Genomic DNA, 20,242 nt, shown 5'->3' with positions numbered 1-20,242 from the left:
CTAGTTCGTAGGTACAATTTGTAATTGGATATCCGCCTTCTCTAAAATTATCTCCAACATCGCTATTGACTAGCATATTTCATTACGAACAGCTCTAGCCTAAGAACGTGTTTATGAATACGGTAGTTGATAGATTTCTGTGAGCCCCTCTTAAACGAGACACTATCACGCAACAGTTATAGCGATTCAATTGATTATTTTCCAGCCAATGAAACTATGTTTTAACGAAGCCAGATACTGGCGGTGTCGATAACGCATACCTGCATTTTATCGTGTGCCTAACAAGTAGTACAGTGATGGCTTTACGTTGCGAGTAAACATGGAATGATTGTTTTGCAGTTGTTCAACTTTGATGTGCGATCCCTCGAATGGACTCCATACCTAGAAAGTTACATGTTGGGCATTCGTAAGTACATGTTCAAAGCTGAAGATTCCAAGCTACCAGAAGCCCGGAAACACCTGAGAAGGTAAGCTAACTTGTAAACATTACCCGCTGTTGGAGTATATGTCTCAGTGACCTGAATGAAATAGCTTAGGCGTCGTGGAAGAAAAAATAATGAGGTCCCCACAAATCGAGAAATCGTTGTGTCAGTCATCTCTAAATGGCCTGAAAACAATGAACACAAGGTTTAGGGCACCCTGAAGCACTCTTTTAAATGTCAACATCAGCCACATACGTCCATCAGTTAAGACTTTGCTGTAAGCCACTCAGCATGAAAACATTATCGTACGAGTTAGAACACGTCGTCTCGACATGTTTAATTAAGTCTGAATCATTTGATACCGCGGGAGCACGTGCATTAAGCAGAAATGTTGCCGAAATGTGGAGTGGAACGTCAAGGTGCATAAGTCACAACGTTACGGCCTCCGCTGCATGCACCCGGCACATTGCCCACCACAGTAACCTATCGTGGTCTTGTAGGAATGCAAGAAAAAAAACAATCAAATAATGAAGCAGCACAACTGGCTTCCCAATGAAAATACTGTAAACTTTCACTCATTCGTCTATGCGTTGTCTTCCTTAGTCTATCTTGCCTTCTTGCCTGTGTCTTTCTTTTCGAAGGGATATTTCACGGCACCGCTACACAAAGCCTGATCATTAACAACTCAAAATCGCATATAATAATAAAAATGCTCATAGATTACATGTTTATCATAATCAATAAAATCAACCGTCGTAGTAGGACAACGTAATATGCTTAAAACCTTCACCGCAAAAAAAAAAAAAAGTTGAAACGAATGCGCGTGGTAAGGGACACCGGTTTTGTTTTATCCTTTGCAGGCTTCACGTCCTGAACTTGTCCCTTCGGGTGCTCCTGTTCGTTGTTGCGTGGCGACTACTGAACACGCGGACAGCGTGGAAACTCTACTCCTTGGCGAAGTCGAGTGCGATAGCGACGTGCCAAACGCTGCACGCCTTGTTGGATCAGCTGCCGATGCATGTAGCCCGCCATGCGGGCACTACGTCCTGATGGTCCGCAGCAATCTTTCGTGCCCCAATAACCGCAGCCGTGCCGAAACCTGCTTGGACTTATCGAGAGGAGTGTCACGTAAAATAAAAATGAGTCAGGCAGCAACGTATGCTTGAATTGATTTTTTCCCCTCTCTTCCAGTTCTTTTTTTTTTTTTGCGATTCTGCCAATTTTGCATCGGATGATCTGCCTAAGCTACGAGGCATAATTTGTGACGGTGCAGCTTTTTCTCTCTGACGTGGACGCGTTCTTGCGCGTGACGTTGATTCTCTGGCAGTAGGCGTGCTCCCTCGAAAGGAAGGACGTACGTGCTTTTTTTTTGTAATTGAACATGTTTTCTTCCCATGCAGGCGGCTTGATACAGTTGCAGACACGATGATCAGCACGTGATATCCGCTGACCATGTCTCTGTATGCAATGCACAAAACTTTAATGGAGCGCTTAAAGATCTTGGTCAACGAATTGTCATTATCGCTATCGCCAGGACATCGTCGTTACCCACCGTCTTCGTCGTTGTGTTGGGTGTACCGCCGTTGTCTTGGCGCAGCCGTCGTCATCGATGTCTTGGCGTCGGTGTCGTTCTCACCGAGCCATTGCTGTGCCGTTAACTGCTATGTGCAGCAAATAGATAATTATGCCAAAGGTGCCTCTCTCTTAATCTGTAATCTACGTGCTCTCTGACGTGGACGTGTTCTTGCGTGTGACGTTGATTCTCTTTATTTTCTTTTTTCGATATTTTTATTATTTTTTTTCTTTTCTTACGCTCCTAGCTTTGGCGTGGCTGTTGGCTGCTTCCAACTTCGCCATTCCTTAATTGAAAGAGAAAACTTGGTGGTGTTTGGAAATCCTAGTTACGACTGCGGTGAGATTGTTCGCGCATGCTAATCATTAGATCTGCATTTAAAAAAGCGCTCTCCTGCTTTCCGAGGCCAACGAGCAGGCACAAAAAACCCGGTTTCTTTCACATGCTTGTTTTTTTTCCCTTGTTTTGTTCTATCATATTACCACCTGTTTCGTGGCCTATCCATCACAATGTGTTTGCGCCATTAAATAAGTAGTCATCATGGTCATCTTATGAGCACGCGAAGAAGGCGAATGTAACATTTAACCTACACTCAACGATCATGGGCTGCTGCTTGCCGTTGGGCACAGCAGCAGCAGCAGCAAGCCATGGAAATAAAAGAAATGAAATAAGATAGTGTTTAAGCAGATAGGTATTTGTGCCTGTCATTGGCCTCAGAAAGCAGGAGAGTGTTTTTTTTTTTCTCTTTTTTATGTGAATCTGATCAGCATGCGCGAGCGATCTCATCACGGTCGTAACTAGGATTTCCCAATACCATCGAGTTTTTCTCTTTCAATTAATGAATCGCGAAGGTGGCAGCAGACAGCAGTCAGCAGCCGTGCGAAATTCAGAGGGGTGTTTTGGACAGTGTTTGCCATAATGCCAATTACGGTCGCGCAGCACACGCTGTGCGGCAGATACCACGGGCCGAGCGCCCACGCATCAAGGACAGGTACATTGTGTGCACACGTACATCACGCGCACACACACGTGAACGTAAGTGCAGCATACATTCTCATTCTCCCAGACCCTCCGCCAAGCTAAGTGCGCCATTGAAATAACTGATTTTGTCAAACTAAATAGCGTCAGGAAATTCGTATAGTACGACTTGCATACAAGCTGCAGACATGATAGCTTCGGCATGTAATTCTAATATACGATAAAACTTAATTCTGTTACGCGGAAACGCGCAAAGCCCTTTTCCAGCTGTCGTTTGAGGTCTGTCTGAGTGGCGGCGGCCGCATAGGAGGTGGTAGTGTTTTTGGATGAGCGCAGAACGAGCCCCTGAAAATTCCCTACCAACTAGAGGCTAATTCAGCTTCGCTGTAGAATAGCTGGCATCGCATACATATTCTGCAGGGGAGGCACAGTTCTGGAGTGCCGTTTGGTGAGATTGGTTGTGGACTTTAAGTTTTCTTTTTCTCACCTCAAACAAAATTTACTCGATACACATTTCTGGACCAGACGTTGAAAAGTTGGTGAAAACGATGAGCTGTCTCACGTATTTTTATCTGGAGGGCATTAATGGTTAATTTGAACTCGGAAACTTCGGAAGAAAATTTCTGGAAACGTGCTTTATTTCATAGTCGAGCATTATTTTTAGCAGTAGCTATTTGTACTGGCAAGAGCGGTAAAAGTTATCGTGGCTGAAACACTTAACGATGGTTGTGCAAAAAGTTTCTCAAGACGCAGAATTTTTAGCTTTTTTATTGTCAATTACACACGGAAAATTCATAAAAGTGTTTACCTCCGACGTCACATGAAAGATCCGCGCCAGTAAAATATTCTAAAGCAGTATCTGTCATTATGCCTAGTTTCCCACTCGGAGTTTCAAAAATTTACTCCAACCAACAGCTCACTCTAGACAACCTCCGTCCTATTTCGCTAACATCATGTCTAGGTAAGGCTATGGAACACGTAATTCTTAATCGACTCACGAAATACGTTGAACAAAACGACATTTTACCGTACAACTTAATCGGCTTTCGCCCTGGGCTGTCGACTCAGGACGCTATGCTCCTGATCAAACACCAGCTCGTACAGGCCAGCCCAGCGCACACGAGAGCGCTCTTGGGTTTGGACGTTGAAAAAGCCTTTGACCGCATATATCATAAGGCCATACTTGACGTTATCTCTGCGATGGGGCTAGGCAAGAGATTTTTTAACGTGATTAAGGACTTTCTCGGAAATAGGTCTGCACACCTCATGTTGGGGGAGCTTAAGTCTGAGGCAAAAAACTTGGGAAATAGGGGCACCCCGCAAGGAGCAGTACTCTCGCCCATGCTATTTAATTTAGCAATGTCTAGGGTTGCCAGAAATTTGGAGAAAATTGAGGATATACATTACGTGATATATGCTGACGACATAACCATATGGAGTGCCAAAGGTAACGTAGGGCAGACGGAGACCAGATTACAGGAAAGTGTATATATTGTAGAGAATACACTGAAAGATATGGGGCTGAAATTTTCGGCAGTCAAATCGGAACTTTTGGTTTTGAAACATCGTAGAAGAGGTCGAAAACCAAGAGGTTACATCCCGACAGACGAGCCCAGAGTGAACTTACACACTCACGAAGGAACTAAAATCAGGCTAGTCGAAGGAATCAAAGTTCTTGGATTCTACATAGAAGCGAATAATGCGAACTATAGAACAACACAGCATATCTCAAATAAAACCGATGAAGTAATTAGGCTACTAAGGAGAATTACCAATAGACACAGAGGCCTGGGGGAAGACAGTGCTTTGAGGCTAGTTCATGCTTTTGCTCTCTGTCATTTCACCTATGTTGCTGGATTGTTAAAATGGACGCAGGTAGAACTTAACAAACTTAACACGATGATTAGGAAGCTCATTAAAGCTACCCTAGGAATACCGATTAACACTGCAACCGAGAGATTGATGAGTCTAGGGGTGCACAACACAATAGAGGAAATTGCGGAGGCTCAGCAGCTTGCGCAACAGGAAAGATTGGCAAAAACACGAGCCGGCAGGAATATACTACAGGCAATAGGGGCAGAGCTAAATAGGTCAAGGCGCCCACTGGAGGATGAAGTGGAGTTGCGAGCTGAGATTAGGGATCTGATTAGAACCACCCCTCTCCCTAGAAACATGCATCCAGAGCACAATATCAAAAGGAGAAAGGCAAGAGCTAAAGCACTCTTGCGGGAGATACAACAGCAGAATCAAGAGGCGGCTTTCGTAGATGCTGCCTGGGTGACAGGGAAAGAAGCACATACTGCCGTAGTAGCAAACATTCAAGGGAAGGTGCAAGATGCCATCACTGTATTTACCAAAGATTCCATGGTGGCGGAGCAAGTGGCAATTGCTCTAGCCATCAGGAACAATAAATGGACTTTTATTTACAGCGATTCGAAAGCTGCTATAAAGGGTTTCGATAAAGGCTACGTGGCCGCGGTTGCAGCTAAACTTATTGAAAACACTATGAGTATGAGAACTGAAATCCAATGGTTTCCTGCGCATATGGGAGAAGTGGACGAGACCCGGGCTAACCTCAATGAGGTTACTCATGACTTGGCACGAGGACTTGCTAGCCGTGACAGTCACAACCGAGCCGTCCACCACCAGGCCGGGGAATTTAGAGATAAATTATTAACATATAACGAGATTACTAAACACTACTATCTAGGACGCAGACAATTTCCATTGCCACATTCAAAGCTGAACAGGGCTCAGGCAGTTTCAATGAGACTATTACAAACAGGAACTTATCCCACGCCGTACCACCTTGATAAAATGTATCCAGAAAGAGAGGTCAAGAAAGATTGTCATGCGTGTAATGGCATCATTGGGATCAGACACATGCTCGCGGGATGCCCTGCGACTCTCACCAACCCTGAAGAAGAATGGCTCCATTGGAAGAAGATGCTAGAGAGTTCATCTTTTCAAGATCAGCTACGGGCTGTCCAGAGGGCCCACGATGTCGCTGAAGGGCTGGGCCTAACGGTGCCATCGTGGGAGCGGCCCGCCTCGACTTGAAATAGTCGAGCCTCAGGACTTTTGTAAATAAAAAGTTTTTACACACACACACCAACTTTTGCTTCTTCGCGAAAACTTCAAAGGGCGCGTACGTCATGGATTGTATTTTTTTTTCTAGAGAAATCCCTTGGTGAAACCCTATTCACACTATCACCAACTAGCTAATTTTTTTCCAAGAGAATCAGCGATGGTCACTTTTGGGGTCTGGGACGTTTCGCGTGGAATGACTGTTTTGTGTGTCAGATAGAGAGGTACCCAGCTCACTTCCAGCCGAAATATTCAACAAAACTTATACTATCGCAGACGCACATGTAGTTGGCAGTGGTTGTTTAGCTTTGTGTGATCGAATCACGTCGTGGTGTAATGAAAGTACTTTACAGATACGTTTAGTTTGAAACCAAAATCGACTAGTTTTGTGCTTTTTCGAAAAAATATTTCGTTTACAGTACTGCACATAAAATATAACATAGTAATAAATCTTTCTGGCGAGTGCGACGAAACCATTTGAAGACAGCCATTACATCTACGCCCAACAAAAACGAAAAAAAAGGCGATTCAGCTCGTCGTACTTCTACGTGAGGAAACTTGCATTTCCAAGCATTTTGCAATCAAAATAAATACATAATAGTAGCTGCGTCGCAGGCGCGTACACCGTCAACATTTCAATGACAGGCACTCACTTAAAATAAAACAATAGATGAACTTTGAACAAGAACGTAATTAGGCGCCGCCAAACTGCCCGAGCAGAAACGAAATGCAGATAAAGAAGCAGCTTATGAAATGATGTCACGTAAATTGAATGTTTGTGCAGTTTGAAAGACAGTTCAGAAAGGGTGAGTGACGGCGCAATGCCCGTATAGACTCTCACGTAGGACGATTCAATTATCATACACTGGCAGTCCTGGCGTCCCTTCACAGGTCATCAGTCCAGAAAGCAAACAGAAACTGCACGCTACTGTAATACGTATACCGGTGGAGTTCGAAGTCAAGCCGTGAACCGGGTGAGACCCAGCCCGGTGTGCTATACTGAGTAAGCCATGAGTTCAGTATGGGTATCAGCAAGTTCCTGCTGTTTTCAAGGTGCACGGTGCCTGTCGCAGGGCGAAGAAGCACCGTGACACTGAAGAGTGGGATAGTGGAGGCGACCACTAAAGCTGGAAATACAGCGCTACAGACACGAAAAACGATCATGGACGAATGCACGGAGCGGAAGAGCCGGTTACGCTGCAGTATGCATACGGTACGCCGGTTACGCTATGTTTTGCATATAAATAAACTTCAACTTCAACAACGCTTCAGTTAAAGACATCTGCATGGAATCTGTCCGGAAAGCGGCCGCTTCATGCAGAAGACCTGCAGGAGCGGCAACGTCTTCTGTTCCCCGCGAAATCCTTCTTCTGCGCTGAAATCCTTCCGCAGACTGTCAAGTATGACTTGGAGAAAAAAAAATAGGACGCGTGCTTTGTTACGTGGGATGTGTTTCCCCATACCTCGTGTTTATTCCTGGTCTAGGTTACGGCACAGGCAGCGATTTCGTAATTCGCTCTAGAATCAGGCCGATAAACACGCGCTCATCTGCAGCTGGATATATTGCCCTGAAATCCGGCGTGATGCGGAACTGATAACTGGGACCTCGCATGCTTTCTGTAACGTGTACACCTGGCAAGTACAGCGAAAATTGTTTATTGTAGGGCGATAGAGAATCCCAGGCACGCAGTTTGGCTCGCGCGTCTTCCCTTTTTTTTGTGAAGTTGTGTCTCGTATGCTGAAGGTGAATTCGTTTGCTGTACTTGTTGCGGAATAAAGATACCGACCATGGAGACTACAGGCGTGGTGGAATATGTTACAGAATGAGCAAGTAGGAGGGTGCGGAGTTTCCCCGGTCTCCTGGCAATACTTAACTTCTGTGCGTCTGTCACTTGCATCCCCTAGCGTCATGAACAAAGAAAAAAGTATGCAGATTTAATGCACAACTTGGGATCTGTGCGAAGCGATGCTTTAGTGAAGTGAGTAATTAAGTTCTAGACAACTAAATGCAATGCGATTTTCATCCGATTCAATGGTAAATCTCATAAAATATTTGTGATTACGCTACATAACGAGTCACAACTTAACCCCTTCAAGGGTTCTGTCGAAAATTCGGCACGACAAGATAGTGAACCAAAGGATTTGCGAAAATAACAGTATTAAAACTTGTCGCATACGTCTTCAAAGACTTCCTATTGGACTTGCGTTGCAAGTTTTAGTAATATGTGTGAAGTGTTTTAGTTACACGATTTGCTTCGTGTAGGTCGTGATATAGCTGGATCACATTTTTGATTGTTTTTCAATATGCATATTTTTGAAGTGGCACTTCTACAGGTGCTTTCTAAGTAGGCTAGGCATAAAGCAGTTCATGTTCTCATCTTATGTTTCAGTAGAGAGCTCTCGCATCCTGTAAACTTGACAAAGCCCACTGAAGAAATGAAAATAATTCATTGTGCAGCTGTATGTTTTTCACAATTCATAATGCAAGAAATGTGATGAACTGAATTTTTATTTGACAGAATTGATGAGCACCTGAAATTTAATCTAACGCAGCATTTATGTGGACTAGACTACGCAATTAGAAGCCATGCCTAAATTAAAACGCCCAATCAGGCAGTAGCACAGCGTGAGACGTCTACACGGCGATGTCAAGAGGACGAAGGCGATCTGTGATGCTTTACGAAGGAAGGTTAACCATACGGACGTCCGGTTACGGGGGGGAGGGATTGATGAATAAAACAAAAGAAGGCAAAGAAGAGATATAGTTCACTGGCACACTAGTGGACGTAGGGTGTCTATAAGCTTCATTTTCGGTCCGTTGATACTAGAAAAGTCATGGGAGCGCGCGGAGCTTTCTGTGTTGAGGATGGATGAGGCTAAGCCAAAAAATCTGCTGCCTTTGTATAGGATCGACCATCAAGGTGGCTGAGTGTGCTCCGAAGAGGCTGACGTACGTTGTACGTCAAAGTGGGTGCAACGGTAGAGGAGGTTTTTGATGGTCGCCACACATTTGCAGTGGTCACATATAGGGGAGTCCGGTATTTCAATAAAAAGGAATGAATATAAATTTGTGAAAGCTACACCCAGTCCTAACTGGCACAGCAGTGTAGTGTAACACCGGTAGACGTTTACTGGCAATGGCAGCTGCAGGGATGGACCAAGCATGCGCAAACGACGGTTGCAATACTCCGGTGTTTTCCAAAGAGGCAGCGTGATGGCGAATACCTTGAAGTTCCCTGGCTGTCTTCGCTCTTGATAGTGGTATGAGCATGGTCTGTTTGTTATCGTGGGCGGATCTGGCAGCTTCATCAGGAAGATGGCTACCGAAAATGCCGCAACGAACAGGTAGCCACTGGAAAATAACATCATGACGACTTCCAACAGCGCGATCGTAGTTTTCTATTATGTTTGAAAGCATGTATTCATGAATCCCATGCCACAGTGCCACCTGCCGTAGTTAAAGGGAAGCTTTAGAAATGCATAACACTGCCCGTTTACATAATGATTCTTGTTCAATAGCTTCAACAGTGGTACGAAGAGCGGCAACTTCTGATCGTGGTCATATGCGTCGTTCGAGATCGGAGAGGCCGCGTTGACAGCGGTGACGACATCTAGGCTTTTTTTTTTTTTTTTTGGAATCCCTGGTATTTCGATGCGTATCTTCTGCATACGCCATAAGTAGATTGGTGATCTTGCAGCAGGTGCCAAGCTCTTTCTAAGGGAAGGCTGGTGAGTAACAATCGCTTTTGAAAATAAAGCCTGATGGTTTCCCAGTGGCAAGCAAGCGGGATGATGGTCAGGAATCAGGGGGAAATGATGAATATGCGCTGTAAGCCTGGTATTAACTTCGTAGGTCGCGAGTGGGTGCTCTCTGGCAGTGGCAGTGGTTGCAGCAGTTGAAGCACATTGAGCTAGACCTAAATACGTAGAACGTGTCGGTCCTTGTGTGGTAGTACCAAGGTTGCTTTTAACAGCGGAGCTGTTTAAGCCTGGCGTAATGTGTCTGCTGAATCCAAAATTGTGGGCCGATCCTGGCATAGTAAAGAAAGGGTCCAAGCACAATGGCACATACCCCTGTGAACTAGCGAAGTCTAGCAAAGCATGGTTGGGACTACTCACGCTTAGTCAGTCATCAATACCCAATCGATAGACAATCAATAGCTAATCCGGAAAATTCCGGAAAATGCTGCGGATGACTTGGTAGTACTTAGCCTATCCCAAATACATGACCAATACCTTGCGATGCCAATTGATAGCCAATAAATAGGTAATTGATAATCGACAAATAATCAATATATTCCGGGAAATGCTAGCTAGGGATGACTTCGCAGTGCTTAGCCTAACCCGAATACGTGGCCAATACCTTGCGACATCCAATCGATAGTCAATCAATAGCTAATCGATAATCGATCATTAAACAATAAATTCCGAAAATGCTGTGCTTAACTTGGTAGTGCTTAGCCTAGCCCTAAAGCCAGGACTAGCTAGGTGCCCATCAGCTCCACTGTCTTTTTTAGCATTGCGCCTCCAGAACAAGCTAAGCAAATTTTTTTCGATGTTGGGCATTACAGTTAGGCTGTATCGTACAAATCCAGAAAATAGTGGTCTATGCATCTCACTGATGTACCCCACGTCTTCCCGTCGAAAGCTCTAAGCAGGTGTGCAGCTTAATTTAGTTTCTTTTTTCCTTCAAGTGGGCACAGTATGGACTCCATGAACGATCTCTGTCGATGATGAGGCCTAGAAAATGGTGAGCTTTTCTAGGTTAATTCGTTCGCCCGCATGACACGTGTGACACTTGGTACCATACCGCTGACCTGCGAGTAAATACCACTAACGCACACTTTTTGCAGAAATAGACTTGAGTGCGTAGGTACGATGACGTCAGAGTTGCTGCCATTGGAGTCTGGTACGAATCGGGGGACGCATCACTGCAGATGCCCGATACAGATGTCACAGAGTTTTCAACAAGACCGATCATCGCAAGGTTGAATAGAGTAAAGCCAAGAGAACTCCACCCTGCGCAACGCCACGTCAGGTGTGGTAGTCAACAGTTTGACCGTCCGCAGTTTTCACAAAGATTGATCTCCCACAAGCTGCTAAGTATCCAAAGAAGCATTCACCCACTGCGTCCAACAGCCTCTGCAGCCGTCTAAAATGGCTCCATGATCGACATTATCATAAGCGCCCTTGATGTCGAGAAAGAATCCTACTTATATGCTCTAGAGGTGATCTTCTTTTGGAGGCGGCCTCCGTTTGTCTCCGCAACAAAGACATCCTTCCGCTGGTTTATCCCGCCACTAGGAGAGGCTAAAGGTAGTAGTGCCAGAAGACGGCTGCGTACGGGGTGCCGCAAATGTGGTCGCTGTGAATGGTGGTGTCCAGATCGTCGTCCCTATCTCGCGTGTTCCTGAAGTGGACATGTCTTTTTCCATCGAAGAGCTAGATGCTGATATGGCTACTTGCCCGCGCTCATCGTCACCAGGACCGGACAGTGTTACACAGCTGCCCTTTGCCATCAAGGCGAAGATGCACGAAATGAGCTCCTCCGTTGCTTTAATATGCCTTCGAATGATGGTAGCGTTCCAGAACGATAGAAATCTACATGATTTCTCGCGCTGCTACAGCCTGGAAAATCCCCGCTTCTGTTGACACCGCATAGCCCGATCGCACTTTCCAGTTGTGGGGGGAAAGGAATGGAAATAATGATTTTCGCAATTCTCGAGTAGCTTTCTATGACGTTATAGTAAATATTCCAATGCCATGGCCGGATTTCTATGGTGACGCTCCTCTATTGGCAAGGTCCTTGACTTTCTCACGTTCGCTATTCCATTAAAAGGCATGTGTGCTTTTGGGATGCTAATGAGCCCACACCACATGTACAGGTTTAGTTTGTGATTTATGGTTTTATTACGCAGAACAGAGGCGCATTTACTGGCACTTGTCGGTCAAAATTCCGTGCTATATAATCGGGGGCAACTGGTGGCACGTATCCGATTGTTCCAAGATAGGATAGTCCAAATATAAGCAATATTTCACGAGATGAAATGAGCCGTGGCATCCAATGTGTTTATTCAGATTGATTTCTCCAACTGCGCTTATTGAAAAGGAGGTGAAAAGCGACAGCCTTGATTTTATTGCCATGCAGGCGTCGTGACGGACTTGCACATAGATCACATGAAGAGGAAGAAATTGTATAAATTACATACGAAAGGATTGTTAAATATTCTCACGACTGAGTAGGAGACGATGAAGCCGGTGTATACAGCTACGGTTAAAAGCACTTTATAAGAACAGTCAACGCGACGTCGTTGTCGTCGTCTCTGTTTTCTTACCCGCGTGCTACTTCAGCGTCGTTTTCAAGGCCTGACACTTACACGCAGTGACGACATTGGATGTGGCATTTGCCCGTCCTTTGAAAAAGCTACAGAAATTCTGAGAATTGTCTACTAACGCGTAAGCAGTGTTTAGCTCGGCTGTGACTTCACTTTTGCCTAGTTTTACTTACTTGTTCTTCCTATCCTATGCGTGTCTACCCATGGCATTTCCGGTGGCAAAGAATGCTTATGCGTTAGTAGGAAATTGTCAGACTTTCTCGCCACATCCGGCCCCTTCAAAGCGATCGTACCAATCGAGCCGGAACGCCGGGCACGAGCGCGCCTCGACAGAGCAGAGCGGGTGAAAGGGAACACCAGCTGGCCGCAGCATCGCGTGAGGTGTTACGTGAGGGGAGAGTACATCGCCACCACGCCACGTCACCCTTCCTGTTGCTCTCGCAAGCCTGTGTTATGCACGCGTTCCTTGTCAGCGCAAGCTCTAGGCGCTGAGTCGTGCTCCCTAAAGGGCTGCAGAAAATAACGCATCTTCCTCTTCACAACCACAATCTCTCTCTCTCTCTCTCTCTCTCTCTCTCTCTCTCTCTCTCTCTCAAGCTCTCGCCTGCGTTCTAACTGCCCAACGGTAAAGCCCAATGAAAACGCGCCAAGCGTCTCAAGTAGCTCGCTGTCAGGCGAGGAGTTCGTAGCTCAAATTACGCCCAGCGGCGTTCAACTGGACATTACGCCACCCCAAAATCTCAAGTTGGCCCACACCAAATTTCAAGTTGGCCTACCCTGTAATTGAGGTTGGCTTATCCCCAAACTTCAAGTTGATCCACCCTCAAATTTTAGTTGGGCCACCCCAATTCCAAACTTCAAGCTGATCCACCCCTAAATTTAAGTTGGCCCACTTGCAAATTTCAAGTTGGCCTACTCCAAATTTCAAATTGGCCCAACCCTAAATTTTATTCGGCCCACCCCCAAATTTAGGTTGGTCCACTCCCAAAATTAAAGTTGGCCAGCCCTCAAACTTCAGTTGGCCCACCTCCAAATTTAAATTTGGGCCACCCCTAAATTTCAGCTGGCCCCACCCTACTTCCCCATGGAAGTTCCTTATCGCTTACAAAGCTTCAAATCATCTACATTTACACTATTATAACGATTAAAGTCTGAACTTAGCAAATTACACATTTTTGTGAAGATACAAGGCATTACACTTATCGCGTGACGGGGCTGCGGTACTCGCCAAAGAAAGCTTACGCATTAAAAAGAGATCTTCCCAATGCCCCAATCTTCGTTGCAGAGACGGGGCAAATTTGCTGTCAGTAAGAAAGTTCAGGGCTTCATACGAAGCACGTGCACAACCTCGGGCAGATGCCACCAACGTTTGGAGCAGTAAGGACTGTCGGGAACAACTTCATAATTCAAACCACTGATGCAGCGAAGAATTGTGTACGGTCCGAAGTATCTCCGCAGGAGCTTCTCAGATAACTCAGATAACCCCCGCCGACTAATTGAAGTGGAGACCCATATCAGACTCCTACCTGGCACAGACCCACACCTGCCAGAGTCTTATTCAAACGTTCTGTCCACCCATCGGTTTGGGGGTGACAAGCTGTTGTCGTTCGGTGAGCGGTACCACTCAGTCGCAGAGCGGTGTCCAGAAGCGCGGACATGAACCCAGTACCTCAGTTTGTTATGAATACTGATTGAGCGCCATGCCTTAGGACAACGGCTTCGATGAAAAATCGTGCTCCTTCGGCTGCTTTTCCGCGTTGGAGAGTACTTGTTTCGCCGTATTGAGTCAGATAATCTGTGACGACGATTACCATCTATTGCCGCTAGTAGACACTGGAAATGGACTTAAAAGATCCCTGTCAATTTGTGCGAACGGTGCTTCAGTATCTCGACAGGATGCAGCAGTCCAGCTGACTTGACCGGTGGAGCTTTGCGGCACTGGCAATCCAGGCATGTCTGGACATAACGTTTCACGACCACTGCAATTCTCAGCCAGTAGTACTTTAGCTGAATTATTGACAGCGTGTGGGTGTATCCCAAGTGACCAGCGGTCGGCTCGTTGTGATTGGCATGCAGGACTTCATCCCGAAGAAATGCGGGAATGACGAGTAGGCAGTTGCTGCCACTGGGTGAAAAATTCTTTTTATAGAGAACGTCGTGGCGTAAGCAAAACTGAAGGCAGCCCTCTGGTGAATGACCTCAGTATGCTGCTTGTTCTTCCCTCTAAGAGGAACCAGTTCTGCGTCTTCGCGTTGCTGGCGTGAAACGTTGCCAGTGTTTACCATGCCTAGAAAAGCCGCGTCATCATCGTCGTGCACTGCAGTCTCAACAGGAGACGGAGAAAGGCTGCCGGCGTGCCGCTTCCCAAATTTGTGCATAACAGGGAAGTCGAACTCCTGGAGCCGAAGGACTCCAGTGTGCAAGCCGACCAGCTGGACCTTTTAAATTAGTCAGCCAGCAAAGTGAATGGTGATCCCTGACAACGATGAAACACGGCCGTGCAAATACGGGCGAAATTTCAGGAAGCCCTATACCACTGCAAGACATTATTTTTTTTTTTTGTAGTGGAGTAGTTAGCGTCATTTCTGGATAGCGTCCTGCTGGTGTAAGCAATCACTCTTTCGGTGCCGTCCTTGCCACTGAACAAGCACTGCGCCAAGACCGACATTACTAACAGCGGTATGAAGAATCGTCGGGTATCTTCATCAAAGTGGGCAAATACAGGAGGCGTCTGCAGCCGTTGCCGGAGCTCGTGAAGTTTGCTGGTCTTCACTCCATAGGAAGGGGACATCTTCTCTGGTGAGATGAGTTAATGGCCACGCGATGCGCGAAAATTCCGCAATAAATCACTGGTAGTAGCCGCAAAGGCCCAGAAAACGTCGCAGGCCTTTTTTATCACATGGCGACGGGAAATCGACGACGGCAGCGATTTTATCAGGATCAGGTCGGACACGTTGATGAATAACGACATGACCGAGGAACTGATGTTCTTCAAAAACCAAAATCACACTTTTCACGTTTCAAACTTACACCAGCTGAGCGTATTCCTTCAAAGACTGTCTTCAGACTCCGTAAGTGTTCCTCGACCGGAGTGGAGAAAACAAATCACGTCGTCGAAGTACACCAGGCAGGCTTGCCATTTAAAGCCTGAAAGTAGCGTGTCCGTCAGTCATTTAAATGTTACTGGCACAGAACACAAACCTAAAGAAAGCACCTGGAATTCATTAAGTCCGTCCGGCGTAACACAAGCGGTCTTCTCATGGTCTCCTCATCAACTTCGATTTGCCAGTAGCCGCTTTTCAAGTTGATCGACGACGTTCAGTGAATCATCGATATGCGATAGCAGATAAACGTCTTTCTTTGTGATGTGGCTGAGTTTTCAATAGTCGACGCAGAAGCGCATGCTACCGTCCTTCTTATTCACCAATACGACAGGCGTTGCCCAAGGACTCTTAGATGGTCGAATAACCCCATCGTGAACCATAGTCTTCACTTGTTTTTGTATTGCCTCGCGCTCTTTCGGTGCTACACGGTAAGGATTCTGCCTAATGGGTCTTGCGTTGACTTCGGTGATAATACAGTGCATGGTGAGGGGCATCTGGCTAACTCTTGACACAGATGAGAAGCAGCTGTGAAACTGATTGTTGAGCTCAAGAAAGCTGTTGTGTTTGACGGTTGATTAAGTTAGACTGACATCAACCACAGGTGCAGGTATAGGCACGGTGGACGCCGAGTGCTGCACTGAGAGGCAGTCTTGTATTGGGGCAAATTCGTCGAAGTAAGCAACAGCAGTGCCTGTAACAATGTGTCGACGTTTCCTGCTAAAATTCGTCAGCAGGAGTTCTGCATGTCCATCGAGTACATTAATTACGGCCGTGGCGATGGGAACGCCGTGACTCAGTACCAGTGCATTGATATGTTCAGCGAGTCCAGTCCAGCTGTGATGTTGTACCAGATTAGAGGCACGAGGGAACAACTTCGCGGCGGTAGCGACAAGTCATCGTCGGCGATACGTAAGCGCGGTCGCTGGTGTTCTGCGGGGTCGACGTCGTCTGAGCTCGTAGAATTTGTAACGATGCGGTCGCGGACATTAATCACTGCACTGTACTACCTCAAAAAATTAATTCTCAAGAAATATAAGTTCCTTACTGCACTCAAAGAGAATGGCCAAGGTGGCGACGAAGGCTGATCAGGCGATTACTATTCTGGCTATGCATATTCCAATCAGTGTCATCAAGTGACCCCTGCAATTCTGATGGTGGGCCTTGTCCACGGCGTCTTCACTTTTCCTAGTCTATTGGCTAGCTTTAGGCTCATTATCGAAAAATGCGAACAAGTATCAACGAGAGCGACCACTTGGTGGCCTTCAACGCGAACGACAAGGTCGGCACTGACTGCGTCAGTTACATGGGGGTTGGTTGAAGTCATCGGAGCCTAATAGGGTCTTCGATAGTCGATGATGGCGGCTTTTCGGAAGCTATACGGCTTGCAACTTCCCCCCCTGGAGGTCGCTGCCTCTATTTTCCCCGTCGTGGGCTATAGCGGACCTGCCTCTAGAGACGTCAGGAAAAGCGTGACGGGTCGGTGAAGTTCCACGAGCCGGAGATGGGAAGGCAATCGAGGGGTCGGTGAACCATCCGGCCGGGAATTTATAGAATTGTCGTCGCAGGTACGTGGAGCGTCTAATGGAGGGTAATTGTAGTGGGACGTAAATTTTCGAAACCCAGCTGCGCGATAGTGGCAAGCTCGGTAAACATGCCCTGCTTAGCCGCAATGAAAGCATAGCGACCGGCGGTGCGCCACAAATCGCTTTTCCGAAGCGGGCAACCGGCAGGAAATTCTCCGTAAGACCGAGGTGGGCAGCGATCGGTTGTCGACGATGCGGCGTTGCTGGTGCCGGTGGTGACTGTCGAAGATAGGGCGTTTGGCGTAGCGGCGGTGGTGGCGGCGTCGGTGTAGTCGACGGTGTCAGCAGCATCAAAGTGGCGGGAGGTGGACGACAAACATCTTCCGCGTAGGGGAATCGTCGCGGCACCGCCTGCCAGTCGGGTGCAGAAAAGGCCCGTCGGACTTCCTCCCGGTAGGCAACAGCGACAGAAACGACCACTGGTGCCATGGGAGCAATCCCGAGCTGCCGGATCTCCTCTCGCACCATCTCTCGGATGAGTTCACGCAGAGATGGGCCGCAGCTCTCAGGTAGAACTGGAGCATACGTCGGTGAGTTCGTGTGGTTATATTAGCGGCACCACTGCTGTAGAACCTGTTCGATGGCCATAACTTTCTTGGTGAATTCGGCCACTGTCCTCGGTGAATTCCTCACGAGTCCGACAAATAGTTGCTTCTTCACTCACCGCAAGAGACTGCGCATCTTCTTTTCTTCGGCCATCTCAGGGTCTGCTCTGAAGAAAAGGCAGTCCATATATTCAGCAAACATGGCAACGCTCTCATTTGGTTTCTGAATACGGGATTCGAGAAGGCGCTGCGCATTGTCTCTTCTGTCGCTACTAGTGAATGTGTCGAGCAGCTGGGTGCGGAAGAGATCCCATGTGGTCAAACTCCTCTCCCGGTTCACAAACCACGTCCGCGTACTATCTTGAAGTGCAAAATAGACATTAGCGAGCTTTTTCTGGGAGCCCTAGTCATTATAATTGGCGACACGCTGGAACTGGTCCAGCCAATCTTCTACATCTTCAAAAGTGTCACCATGGGAACTTTCTGTAATCTTAGCATTCTGCAGCGTCGCCCGCAATGGAGTTTGGGTGGCCATGGCGGAAGTAGGTATAGACGCGTTCGCGCAGCGTGTTGAACATGGACGTCCGGCTTAGCAGGCGGCGAGTGCATCAGTGAACGAGGGTTTCAACGAATGCAGGTGATTCCGCCTTCAATGCATGGCTCCACGAAGGGGTTCCAAGCATGAGGCAGTCCTACTCAGCACCTCCACTAGTGCCACGACCTAGTCAGAGACGAGGAAGTCCATGTACAGCACGGATGATGATGATGAAATAAACTTTAATTTTCGAGACAGTGTTCTCGAGTGTTTGAGCTGTGGATCACTCTAGGCGGTGGGTCCCTCATTCAAGGAATCCTCTGTCCGCGATAGCGTACCGGGCTCTGGCGAGAAGACGTCGTTGATCGTCCAGGGCCGGGGTGGAGATCTTGGCCTCCCACTTCTCGGCGAGGAGGTTCACGTCTGCGGTCGTTGTATGATTGGTGACAGTGTCTTCGAGGTGCCACAAGGGCACTTAGAGTAGTGCATGAGCCAGAGTGTCTGGCACGACGCAGATCGGGCAGTTGTAGATGTGTAGTGTAGGGTGAATGCGATGCATGAGGATCCCATGGGTGTACTTGTTGCCCTGCAGTCTTCGGAATGCGGTGCTTTCCTTTTGGGTCAGTTTTGGTGAAGTGGTGGGTACACCCTGCGTCCCAGTCGGTAGTGTTGGAGGATGTCGTTATACGTGGAGGGTATTGTCTCCGCTTCCGCTGCGTCCCCAGGTGGTCGGGGGTCTCGCGAGGTGGCGAGAGAGGCCCGGTTGACGTGATCACGGGCCACGGCGTGTGCCGCTTCGTTTCCCTCGCACCCCTCGTGTCCTGGTACCAACGTGACGCAGGTGTAAGGGAGCAGAATGCTTCTTTTCTTCAGAATTTTGACTGCTTCCACTGACATTCGGCCTCTCGTGTAATTGCGTACTGCGGATTGGGAGTCCGTGAAGACTGCGACCGTCTTCATGCTCGTGGTGGTGGCGAGGGCGATCGCCGCTTCTTCCGCGGTCTCCGAGTTCCGCACCCTGACGGTGGCGGATGCCAGTTCTTTGCCTCTCGAGTCAACCACACTCAGGGCACAAGTGGTTTTGCCCGGGTATTTCGAAGCATCTACGTAGCGAGCATCTAGATCGTGCTTGTGCCGTCTTCGGATGGCGTCGACTCGAGCGAGTCGGCGTCCCCGATGATGCTCGAGATGCATGTTGCGCGGTAGTTTGCCGATGCTCAGGGATTCTCTTATGCATGGCGGTACCTTGACCTTGCGGTCCGCATCGGAGATGTAGCATTCTCCGTAGCCGAGGCGCGCAAGGACCGATGCATGATACCTGGGGCAGGTAGTATAGTCCTGCCCCGATTGTACAAGCATCGGCGAAACGCCGTATAGCTAGTTGCAGAACTACTACAGGCACTTCATGTAAACACACCAATATGGCCAAGTTGGTAATCGGCTGTCTATTAAGTAGCTCTGGCGAAGACATGAACGCAGCTGGTTCGTGGCTGTCTCATAGTTAATAGCTCTACGCTTAAATGCCGAAGCAACAATTCAGTTAAGCTCATTTTTTAGTAGTTCTAACGTATATGGTAATTTTTTACTCTCTAAATAAACTAATTATTTAAGCACGGCAAATTGTGCGTGAGGGCGAACGACGTGTTCTTGTTAGCTGAGGGTGAGGAAGGGTGGATGGAGAAACTTACATTGAGGGTGATGGCGAGAGAAAGAAGGTAATTTTCTAGAGGGGGACGATCAGGGTGAAGTACGGACGAGGCTAGGATGTTGAGAGGTAGAGATGAAAGCAAGAAATGAGGGCATTTGCCCACCTCTGATGTTGAGTGATGAACAAAAAAGTAAATAAGAAAAGAGATTCAACAGCATATCTTACTTCGACAAAAGTATCTGACTAAATTACCGTGGAACGTTCTTTCATTATTCGTTCGAAGAAGGTCATGCAACTATGCACTTCTTTATTTGGGCTTCTAATATTTCATACACATCATTTGTGGCCTGAAGGAGGTGCCTCACGGAGCATTTTTCTTGTATATTGTTTGTTTGTTTCTTCACCAACGAGCTCGCCTGACGGATGCCATAA

General features: G+C 47.2%; 1 long non-coding RNA gene across 1 annotated transcript; it reads left to right on the top strand.

The window, feature by feature from the left end:
- Positions 1-280: 280 nt before the first annotated feature.
- On the top strand, positions 281-1,573 carry LOC125944728 (uncharacterized). Its single transcript, XR_007466406.1, has 2 exons — positions 281-467; positions 1,283-1,573. It is a non-coding gene; the product is annotated as an uncharacterized LOC125944728 (long non-coding RNA).
- Positions 1,574-20,242: the final 18,669 nt, after the last annotated feature.

The sequence above is a fragment of the Dermacentor silvarum genome, chromosome 4 (genome assembly GCF_013339745.2).
Source record: "Dermacentor silvarum isolate Dsil-2018 chromosome 4, BIME_Dsil_1.4, whole genome shotgun sequence".
In the NCBI taxonomy this organism is placed as follows: domain Eukaryota; kingdom Metazoa; phylum Arthropoda; class Arachnida; order Ixodida; family Ixodidae; genus Dermacentor; species Dermacentor silvarum.
Note: the sequence above shows the minus strand (reverse complement) of the source record. Positions and strands in the feature narration are given on the sequence as shown.